This window comes from Camelus bactrianus, chromosome 2 (genome assembly GCF_048773025.1).
Source record: "Camelus bactrianus isolate YW-2024 breed Bactrian camel chromosome 2, ASM4877302v1, whole genome shotgun sequence".
NCBI classification, from domain to species: Eukaryota; Metazoa; Chordata; class Mammalia; order Artiodactyla; family Camelidae; genus Camelus; species Camelus bactrianus.
Genome location: NC_133540.1, coordinates 38,320,725 through 38,330,852, shown reverse-complemented (window position 1 = coordinate 38,330,852; position 10,128 = coordinate 38,320,725). Strand labels below are relative to the sequence as shown.

The 10,128-nt window shown below is 37.7% G+C and overlaps 1 protein-coding gene across 1 annotated transcript in view; it reads right to left on the bottom strand.

The window, feature by feature from the left end:
- Positions 1–5,089: 5,089 nt before the first annotated feature.
- The window catches only part of SLC7A11 (solute carrier family 7 member 11), a 96,254-nt gene continuing 91,215 nt past the window's right edge, over positions 5,090–10,128 (bottom strand). The window contains exons 12-13 of the transcript XR_006724746.2: positions 8,125–8,242; positions 5,090–5,766 (exon numbers count right to left, since the gene is read on the bottom strand). The gene's annotated coding sequence lies outside the window, so the exon portion shown is untranslated. The remainder of the gene's footprint in view (positions 5,767–8,124; positions 8,243–10,128) is intronic.

Here is a 10,128-nt window from a genome sequence, read left to right as displayed (position 1 = left end):
CAAAAGCAGAAAACTTGTCTACACCTAAGAAAATGTTAACACTCAGCCAAGGCTTTGCATCTTGTTCCTGCACTCTCCTTTGCTTACTATTGGGTGTGCTCTGAATTAGAAATTCTTAAACAAATTTGTGCTTCAGTAAGGAAATAACAAGGTAAGATATTTGGTCTACTTTACTTCTAGGTTCTTAGAACCTAGATGGTTCAGATGGAGAAAATCCATCTAAAAAGTTCTCTATCTTTTGGGTTCAAGATAACTCACAGGAGTTTTATGTTGGAGTATAGATCTAAAGCCCTGGAAACTCCTGCAGTGTCCTTTTCTTTTCGGGTACTGTCTCTGTTCATCTTTGCCCAGAAGCAAACACACACTCACAAAGGCTTGTTTGTCCAGTGTAGATCTGGATGTGTACGTGGTCTTAAAACTAATACCACCATAAAGTCATGCTAACATCTTTCAACACTGGGAACTATAAGAAATAAGAAAATGAATAAGATATTATAAATACTCTCAAGTGACATGGAATTATCCCCAATTTTCCTGAAATCAGTCTGCCTTAGTTGTACTCTTTATTTTTTCTTATGTTGTTTTTGAAAATAACTTTATCATATTTTTTCTAAATGTAAAAGTAATGATGTGCTTATTGTTAAATAAATATCTGGAAAATACAGAAAACTACAAAAAAAATTAAAACACATATAATCCCACAACCCAGAGAAAATCACTATGTTTTAGAGAGAACCTACTGTGCTTACGTCAAAAAGTTCTGAGGCTAAAGTGTTAAATAGGAAATTTCTTTCTATTTCTAGACCACAGCCCACATAACGGCCACATGTTTTGCATTTTCAACACAAGGAAAGGACACTTTTTCAGGAAGAAGCAGATAGAAGAATATTTAAGATATTTAAGGGACAGAGAATAGTTACCTCAATTGTTACTAAGAGCTCACTGGTCCCATTCCCATTCCATTCACCCACCCTACCTGGTTATGTGGGAAGGAATTCAAAGGAGAGAGTGGGTACATATAAATGCCTTAACCATCCATGAGAAAGAGGATGCTTCAGCCTACTGACAGTACCAGGCCGCTCCGGCTCAGCACAGACGAAGCCCCTGCCCATTTTCAAGTGGATAACAATACCTCTTTGGCTTTGGGCAACCCATCTCCGAGAGGCACATTAACTGAAGTATTCCCACCTCTTCTTGAATAAGGAGTGAGGAAGTTCTGTGGGGAAACAGGATTTGAGCTCTTTTGGGAAGCTAAAACCATAGTAAAGGGTGTGACATGAGTATGGGCAATGAACGGCGAGCAATGGCAAAAGTTATTTAATGTGAGACAGTGGAGGAAATGAGAGATGAGGGCACGACTTACTGTGAGATCAGATTTTATCACTTCCCTCCTCTCAGTGCGCCTCCTGGAGGCGCGCTCCCACAGCCCCACTTTACTGAGTGCGACTCGCTTTGGCCAAGTGAACGTGCACGGAGTGCTATGAGTTAATGAGATGCAGAGGCTTTAAGAGCCTCTGTGTAGTTTGCTATGCCTCTTTCCTCTCTGCAGTGACAGTATTCCAGAGAGAGATGGTTCCAGCACCCTAAGTTCTAAAGGAAATACAACAAGGAGCAGAATCAGAGCTGAGCAGTGGAGGATATCAGCATGAGAGAAATGCACATTTATGGTTATAAGTTAACAGGATTTGTGTGTTGTTTATTACCATCGTCCACAATAACCTGTTCTGATGGATATATGCCACGTGCCAAAAATTTCACAGACAGATGAGGGAAGAACAGGTGACACCACCACAAGAATGGGTAAAGCAAAACCCAGCTGGAAAAACTGAGCTGCAACAGAGATTTGATTTTTTACCGAAGAGTGAAGGGTGAATTCCTGGAAGCTGCACTGACTTAGTGCTTTCACTATGTATTTGTTTTTGATTCATACATTATTTTTACTCCACATCATACTGTGAGCATTTCTCATGCTTTAAACATTTTTGGAAAACAACATTCTTAATGCTTATGTTCTATCTCATTTATTTACTTTTTGTGCCATTCACATTCATCTCCTATTTACCATTGCAATGATACTATAAAAGACATCATTATCTCTGTACTCAAGTTTTGAGTGTATTTTATAACCTTAGTTGACTGTGAATTTTACTTATTTAAAGTCTCCTTTTGTACTGTCTCTTGCATTAAATTGTAGCTCCTTATATGCACAAATTTTGTTTGTTATTTTCTCTTCATTTCCCTTGATGCTTATTCCAGTAAATTACACAGAGCTGATGCATATAATAATTATAACTAGCGAACTAACCAAATAGTGCTATGAGCATACTTTTCTCTGACTCTCATAAAGATAATTGACAGGATGGTGGAATGTTTTCTTAACAATAGCTGCTGTGTGGGTGATGTAACTGCATAAACATTTATAGGTACTTATAGGAAGGTTAATTCTCAGTTTTCTTCTACATTTGATATATATGTCCAGATGCTCATCAAAGTTCTTTAGAAGACAATTTAAGAAAAATGGCAAAAGCCAATATTTTCATATATCCAAATTCCTGTTTCCCTTCTCATTCAATAACTAAAAGCTATTAAACACAGTAAGATTTTACAAAGTCAAGATCATGACTGATTCAGCTGTAAAACAGAGAAGTCTATGAATGAAAGAAAAACTAAAATCTGTATAACTAATCATCCGTAGACGATACCCATTCATGCAGACAATCTAGATAATTCCAAAAGGGGGTGAAGGAGGAGAACTGAGCTTCACTCCAATTACCATGTCTGCTATACAATTAGACCCTAAATTCACCATATGTAAGGTACGCATGAGGCAGAGTAGGGCGAGAGTTGAGAATGACAGCCTAATCTCTGAGTTGAGCAACACAATAAATGGTGATACGATTCTCTAAGAGAGGGAAATCCAGGTTGAGGGGCTGAGTTGAAGGGGAAAAGACTCATGTAGTCATGAACATGTTGTTAAATGTGAGACCAGGGTGTTGGATGTGTACATACGCATTTAAGCATTTGTCCATTTGCTTGTAATTCCTGACACTTATCAACCTGGTTGGTGCAGTATCTAATCCTGTTCATTAGCTAGTTACATCCTGTGATTTAAACTTACAAGAGAACAGAAAAGCAGTGGAGAAATAGGAAAATGTTTTACCAAGGTAGTAAAGTAGTGAAAAATAAATGCTTACACAATAATATGCTTTAACTCATTTGGAGTAAGTGCTGGCCATTAAATATAGTCAAAACAGTTATCATGCTGTGAATTACAGGGTCTTAAACATCGCTTTAACTGATATTTGACTTGTTACAGTGTAATGGTGGGTGGAGAGAGGAGTATCACAATAAATTATTGAAGATAAATTCGAAGCCTGTCAGCAGTGATTTCTTACATGTTACTTTCATTTAAACACTGAAAGAAATGACAAAGGCATAAATAGAAAGCCAACTTAATGAAGTCTTCTTTTTTTTTAATGCTGTTCAGTAATGCTGAATCTAAACCAGTTTCCAGATAAGATTATTTCAGCACTGAAGTCAGATCTCAGGACTGGTCTGCCAGGATCGAAACTGAGATGCACTGCTAGAATTGTCTTTATTAGAATGAGTCCAAAAGGTCAATATCTTCATGTCAGCTACTTTCTGCATTTTTTCAATGTGATGGTGTCGGCAAAATCTTTTCAATTTACAAGATTTATTCTGTAGCTAAACATGTGCTGCAGATTAGTGAATACTGTATACCAGAGTTTTGAGTGTAGCAATAAATTTACATAAAGAAACACTTGAGACTTTCAAAGCTTAGGGCCTCCAGCACAAGCTAGTCTACTTTTAGCTTCTAAGAGTACTTCTGTCTGAACTGCCATTGATCTAAATTTACATTGTCATTACAAAATCAAAGCAAGTCAAAGATTATGCTGTGTTGAATTCCCATACTCTAATAGTTGTCTATGAACAGAAGTTGCTTCAAGAAAGTCAGCTGATACTGGGTATTAATCCATTCTTTTGATCATTTTATTGAGGATCTATTTAGTGTCAGACAGCATGGCATATATTAACATGATCAAAATATTAAGTCTATCTTCCCTGTCTCTCTTGGGACCTAGATATATGGCTTGAACTGCAAATTTTAAAATACTAGGAAAGTCAAAAAATTTCTCACAATTGATATGATTCTAGAGCCCTACCTTATCTTGATGCCACCTCCTTCCAGATCCATCCACATCTGAAATTGAGTTCCCTTAAGAAGACACATATGCACACACACACATACGTACATACAATTTCTGCCCACTCTCAAGACTAGTACTGCTATTAAAAATGTAGTGTTCCCAAGTATAGGATTATATGGCAGAATGTCCAGTCTTCTCCCATCTCTCTAGTTCCCTGTGTATCTCCCCCATTAAAACTCTCCCTTTTTGTCCACTCTCCTTCATCTCGCAAGACCTAACCAAATTTTTTTCCTAGTTCCATACCTGACATCTCTGTCTTATTTCATTGAAATGTTCTGACTCAAACTAAAGTCTCTCTCTGGTTTGTGACACTTTATTTCCCAATAAAATCTCTAATTTACAGAGCAAGGTTGTTCAACAGAACTTTCTGCAGTGAAGGAAACACTCAATATTCATCTCGTCTACAGAGTAGCCACTAGTCATATGTGTCTGTGGAATGTTTTAATGTAGCTAGTATACATAAAGACTTGAATTTGTATTTAATTCTAATTAATTAAAGTTTTAACAGCCACAGGTGGCTAAGGTCTACCACATAGAGCAGCACGACTCTAGATAAAGTAATCTCTGCCAAACATTCAAGTACTTGCTTAATAATCAGGGCTATATAAGCAACCAAGTCATTAAGTATCTCTTTATAGACTTCATTTTCTTCATGTTAAATATTTTAAAGTCTTAATGAAAAGACACCAAGGACTGAACTATCAAACCAGACTCACTTGAATCAGAGTTTCACACTTTAGTAATAATTTTGAGTTTTAAATCAATCCATGGCACAGCCAAAGCAAAGAGAAGCCTTGGATCCCTAGGGCAGCTCCCCTGGTGCTTTGTTGCCACATCAGAATACCTGCCAGCCCTGATTAATTACTAATTAATGCATGAGATCAGTAATAATGTATGTGACTACACTACCTACACAAAAGAGACCTATTTAAATCACGAAATATCTTTATTTTATACCAAATAGGATTCATGACATTTCCTAGAAGGCCATGCCCACATATCCATAGATTTCATTGCCCCCAGACCCACAGACTTCCATAAGGAATTGTTGACAGACCCAGTGCATCTGCTCAAAGCATTCCATAGATAAAAATAGACTCTCCCAACACTAAATACCACCAGTGTGTTTCCCAGGAGTTCTGTAATTGGAAGGTTTGTGAGAAGACTGACTGGGTCATCTTCGTTCTTTCTTGGAGGCATTTTTTAGGTAAAGGGAGAGAATGGACTGAAGACCTGATGCTTAACCATTTCCTTCCTACTCAAGAAATTGTGTGTCCACTGACGCCGAGTTGAGTCCTAACTTCCATGCATCCACCAGTTAGGCAGCTAAGGTGAGAATGTATTACTGGCCAAGCATCATTCAAGATGTAGTTCCATATCTGGTCCAAGTTCAACAATCCCAGAGGAGCACTGAAAATGAAATCATACTGTCACCTGCAGGTTACCTATCCTATGGAGATCTAGGTTTTTGATGTCCAATAGAAGCCACTAGTCACGTGTTGAGTCCTCGAATGTGTCTTGCTCAAATTGAAATGTTCTGTAAGTATAAAATGTACACCAGATTTTGAAGACTTTAGTATCAGAAAAGGAATGTAAATTATTTTGTTAATAATTTTTATATTAACTACATTCTTAAATGAAAGTATTTTAGATATATTTTATTAAACAAAATATATCATTAAAATTAATTTCACTATTCATTTTTATGTTTTTAACATGACTACATGAACATTTAAAATTACCTCTGTGGCTTGCTTTTTGTGATTCCCATTACTTTTCTACTGGGCTGCACTGGTCTGAAATATCCTATTTGAAATACCCTTTGCCTGTTAAAGTTCAAAGCCTCTTTGTGATCTCTTCAAATTCCCAGATATTACATTTCCATGGTACTTATGTCAAATATCTCCTCTATACACACTGTCTCCGTTTTGCTCTATATTAGCTCAGCCAAAAACTCATAACCTTTATCAGTTATTAATTTTAAGGGAAGGATTTATAAATGTAGGAACATTATTGGCAATTTATGGGCCAGAGTTGCATCTTAAGATCCCCTGCATTCTCTTTGCTTTCTTTTTCCCTTTATTCTTTGATCATTCTTCCTTTTCCTCTCCTTTCTTTTCGGTAACAAAATTTCTCTCCCTTTATCCTGCAAAGCAGTTTAGTAAGCATCACATTTTGTTTAAGCATGCTTTTGAGGTCTGTCTCTCTCTCCCTGAAAATAGGCAAAGTTTCTCCTTAGGATGAAATCTCAGGAATAATTTTTTCCTCATCTTTTTACACCTGCAATACAAAGATGAAAGCCACTGGAGAGATTTTTAGTGTGTTCCCAATCTAGAGGGGGATATAGGGACACTAAAACAAAAATGAAAATGCAATATGAAAAGTGCCACGATCAAGCACCGCACAAGATGCTGTAAGAACACAGGGAACCAACACCACTCACTGTTAATTACACAGATTAATAAGAGTAATCAGTAGCTGCATTGGTTTGGCTACATTCATGCTATGCCCTCGCCAAGGGATCACGGGACATTCATCATTCACTCTACGTCAACTTCTCTACTATAGAGATTTGCAAATTTTAAATACAATTTCATAACAAAGCCCCTCATTTAAATAAAACCTTATGGAGAAATGCAAACCTATGACTCAAATAAAAGCATAGTTACTCTGATCTTGGTGAGAGGTGTGGAGTCCCATTGATTCACTCCTCTCTGCTATTGGGAAATGCAGTAACCCTCAGGGGTACTTTGAGGAGCACAGTGTAAAAACCATTGCTCAGTTGCCTGGGCTCCCAAGAATCTCTGTTCCACCAATTTTCCATTTCTGACAAATCCTCCTCAGTCAACATGTAGGGCTGCTCTTTCAAACACCCCTAATACCAGCTTCCTGTTGTGTTTCTCACTCTCAGTCTCTCCTGATGTGTTTCCATCCAACATGGCTTCAACTCCGCTTCCTAACGGCTGAAAACATCCAAATTTAAACTCCCAACACAATTTTCATCTAAGCTGCAGGTTCAGATAGCAACACACCTGCTAGATAGCTAGACATCTCCTGTCGGCTTGAAGTTCCACGGGCTCCTCAAACTCTCCACGCTCCACACCTCACACCTGAATGATTCTTCCTTCACTATGCCTCATGTCAGTCGATGACATCTTTCTTAAAGTCAGCTAAGTTAAATACGTGGGAATGCTTTACTTTCTCTTTCACTCATCCCACACTCTCTCCATAAATTACCAAGTCCTTGTAAATATTTTTTCAGCACGTCCTGTGTGGTAGACAGAATAACGGCCCTTTAAAGATACTTCCAGCCTAATCCCCCAAACCTGTGAATATGTTACCTTATATGGCCAGAGGGACTTTGTAGATGTGATTCAGTTAAGGATGTTGAGATGAGGAGACCATCTCATATTCTCTGGGTGAGCCAACCCCAGTGTGATCATAGTTTTTATAAGAGGTAGGCAGGAGGGTTACAGTCAGAGATGTGATAACAGATACAGAAATCAGAGTGATGCAAAGAAGAGAGAACGAGCCAGGGAATGCAGGAAATCTGGAAAAGGCAAAGAAACAAATTCTTCCCTAAAGCAAGCAGATGGAACATAGTTTTGCTGAAGCCTTAATTTTAGCCCTATTCTATGACCCATTTCAGACTTCTGATCTCCAGAACTGTAGGATAATGCATCTGTGTTGTTTTTAAGCCATTAAGTATGTAGTGATTTATCATCACAGCAATAGGACCAATACACCCCTTGTATCAGTCTCTATGTCCACCACCCTGGCTTGGTTCTTGTCATGTCTTGCCTAGAACACTGTCACAACCTCTTTATTGTAGCACTTCTTACATGGTTCTCTAGAATTCAGTCTCTACTCACCACAGGGTTTTCTGAAAGCTTACCTTCCAACGAGTCATATAAAGATTTCTCACCAAGGCTGATGTATTCCCATATGGCTTGACCTTTGGCTACTTCTCCAGCTTTATGCCTTTATTCCTGCCTCAAACACCATTTGAGGTCCTGTAACAGAGAAGAACAAACCTGACTCCATATTGGATCTATTCCTTTAGCTATAACCCTTGTGCTCTGTTGCCTGTGCTGAGTCATGCTGGCTCTGTACCTTTGTAGAATAAAGTTGCCTATAGCCTGAAATACAGGACAGCCCATTTTCAAGGCTCTCATCTTTAAAGGTGTAACACTTTTCCATTCACATAGGGATAAACAGTTGCAGAACAGAGAATAATATTTGTCTTGTTGGAGATTTATAGGAACATTGTGACCAAACCTACATGGGCAGTTGCAAAAACAAAGATTTTGAGCACCAAGATGTTTGCAACAACCAGCACACCCCCTCCCCTTTTAGTATAAAAGAATTCTGAATTCTGACTTGGGTAAGATGGTTTTTTGGGACATCAATCAACCGTCTTCTCAGTCTGCTGGCTTTCTGAATAAGGTCACTATTCCCGCCCCAGCAACTCATCTCTTGATTTATTGGCCTGTCGTGTGAAGAGCAGTACAACTTTGGACTCACTAACATTCCCTGTGCACTCTGCACAATTTCTTCCTCCTTGGCGTTGTACACGTTGCATCCCCCAGCCGGAATGCTTTCCACAACCCCAACCCTCTCTTACTTCTTTAGCCTGGTGAGACTTCAATGCTCATTTATTACTCATCCCTCCAATATCTCATCTCTATTCCCCTGAGGTATGATTATGTTTTAGTATTAAATGCACCCAGAAGACCCCATGCCTGCTTCTGTTGGGCCCTTATAATACTGTCTTATATCTGTCTATGGGTCTCTTTTTTATTGGTTACCTGAGGAAAACAGTGCTTTATCTTCGAGTACACAACACTCAACCTGGCATATAGTAGTTGCTTATCATTTGTTGAATGAATTAAGTTATCGAATTAAACTACAATTAAAATATTGTCCATCTATAAAAAGATCAGTTTTAAACAAAGGGAAGGGACTAATTTCACCGCAAATTGGAATAATATTGAGCAACTGTGATAGGAACATATGTCACAAGTGAAAGAAATTTTAACGCATGTTGTAAAACATCACAATTCATTCTGTTGTTTATAACCTGGAAAATTCATCTAAGACAGGAAATATTGTGTAAAGGAAATCAGGGTTGCAATGGTAAATGTGCAGTTGAAAAGTATAAATTACCTTTGCATTGGTATGATACAGATAAGACTCGTATTTGGTCAATGAAGGAAAAGATTTTATAGGACAAAGCAGTCATTTAGAATCTATATTCATATTGGAACTCAAATCAAAATCTTTGGAATGATCTTCTATTGCCACATTTATCTTACTATGTAGCTGAAAAGTTAATAAGCCCATCTCAAGGCTTCTTTTTGTTGCTTCATTTGCTACAGAGTTAAAGGAAAATTGTGGAGAATATCTTATGATTCATGTGATATATTTATTTGAATATTATACTACCTGGAAACTTGATTATTAGGTCAAAAATTTTGTCAGGCAAGCTGAGAAGTGAGAAAGTTTGTTCTATGCTTCATTTTTCTCTGAAATCTAGAAAACTGTTGTGAATTCCCTGGATAATGAAGCAGAGGACTGTGGTAGCCCAGGAGTGAGATGGATGTCTCTTGCTAACAAGGCAAACCAAAGATCCTCTATTCTTCTTTGTTTTTTTATGGGCCTCTGTCTTTTACGGGCCTCAGATGCATAAATAGCTAAAGAAATGTGTGGTAATTTACAACATGTATTGACAATTATTTCATTAGTACACACACTTCTATTATAGCTCCTCAGCATCACTTTGATTTCCTGTTAAATAATCCCCCTTCTATTCTAAAAACTGATTTGAATTGAACACATCATTATTGCAATATTACGGTTAATTTGTTAAAAACTATTTTCTTTTGAAAATACCACTAAG